This window comes from Trichechus manatus, unplaced genomic scaffold (assembly GCF_000243295.1).
Source record: "Trichechus manatus latirostris isolate Lorelei unplaced genomic scaffold, TriManLat1.0 scaffold00071, whole genome shotgun sequence".
NCBI lineage: Eukaryota > Metazoa > Chordata > Mammalia > Sirenia > Trichechidae > Trichechus > Trichechus manatus.
In genome coordinates this window covers 2,911,659-2,913,478 of record NW_004444007.1, presented here as the reverse complement: position 1 = coordinate 2,913,478, position 1,820 = coordinate 2,911,659, and positions in this window count along the sequence as shown.

The window sequence follows — 1,820 nt, the reverse complement described above, 5'->3', positions numbered from 1 at the left end:
TTACAAGGGATAAAAGGAAAGGGAAGCAGGCAGAGAACTGGGGACTTCATAACATCAAGAAAGCAATGATGGGAGCACAGCATGTCCTTTGGACCTGAGGTTCCTGCACTGAGATGCTCCCAGACCAAGGGAGGATTGATGACAAGGACCTCCCTTCAGAGCCCACAGAGACAGAGAGCCTTCCCCTGGAGCTGATGCCTTGAATTTGGACTTGCAGCCCACTAGAACTGTAAGAGAATAAACTTCTCTTTGTTAAAGCCATCCACTTGTGGTATTTCTGTTATGGCAGCACTAGGTGACCAAGACACTGCCCTATAGTGTTTCCAAGGAGTAGCTGGAGGATTCGAACTGCTGACCTTTTGGTTAGCAGCTGAGCTCTTAACCAGTGCTTTAAAAGCTCCATGACCCAGCTGATTATAATAAGCAGCAGAATTTGAGACCCACTGCTCTACACCCTTGGTTCTGAATGAGAGGTCTGAGGACCAGCAGCATCAGCCTCACCTGGAAGCTAGTTAGAACTACATCATTTTAGAATGTACCCACATATACTGAATGAGATGCACATTTTCAGAAGTTCTCATTTAATCCCTCTAAAATTCATTATCTACAAAAATCAGGTATCAAAAAGCTATTCCGTCCTTTTAAACTCAAAAATTCTCATTCCACAACCTAAACAATACACTGAGAAGCACTTTCTAAACTTATCTAGAATTCTTTACCTATAAAAATGAGAGACCAAAACCATCCTATCTTCTTCAACTCTATAATTCTGATTCCACAAATCCAAGCAAATATAATTTGAAGGAATTTGTAAAATTAAATTTCATAATTCCATCTGCACACATTTGCATGTACTTTTTCTTGCAGAGAATTCCTTTTTCTTTTTCTTTTCTTCTTTTAAAATTAGGTAAAAATCCTACCTCCTTTATGAGGCACATACTAAAAAATAATGTATCTTTTCTGTAGGTTCTATTGTCAATATGATAAATTCCACAATTTAGCATGTTTCATACATATATACACAGAAAATTTTGTTTTTCCAATTAAATTATAATCAACTTTAGTGTGTGTAGACTCATTCTTTTTATATCCTAATCTAATGTCTAACTTTTAAAATGAATTATATATTGTTAAAATGTATATGGACCATGGAGAAACCTTAAATTTGTATTGCTAAGTAAAAAAAGCCAGTCTGAAAAAACTACATACTGTATGATTCCAACTACATGAGATTCTGGAAAAGACAAAACTATGGAAAAAGTAAAAATATCAGTGATTGCCAAGGACTCAGGGGAAGTGAAGGTGGGATGAATAGACGAAGCACAGGGGATATTTAGGGCAGTGAAACTATTCTGTATGTTACTGTAACGGTGGACACATGACATTATGCATTTGTCAAAACCCACAGAACTATATAACACAAAGGGGGAAATCTAATGTAAACTATTGATTTTAGTTAATAATCATGTATTGTTATCAGTTATCAGTTGTGACCAATGTACCCAATGAATGAAAAATGTTAATAATAGGCGAAACTGTGTGTGGTGGGACAGGAGGGTATATAAGAACTCTGTGCTTTCTGTGCACTATTTCTATAAACCTAATACATCTCTAAAAGATAAAGTGTATTAATAATAAAATAAAGACACCCAAACCACCAAAAAATGTATAAGGGAAACAAAAATGTTATTTCACTAATCTCACAAGCTTAATTACTCAAAACTAGCATATCACTGACCTCACAATTATGCAGCTTCTCTCACATCTAAGTGAACCACAATCAGCTGTGCCCTAGGACCTCTGATTCTGTCCAATCCATC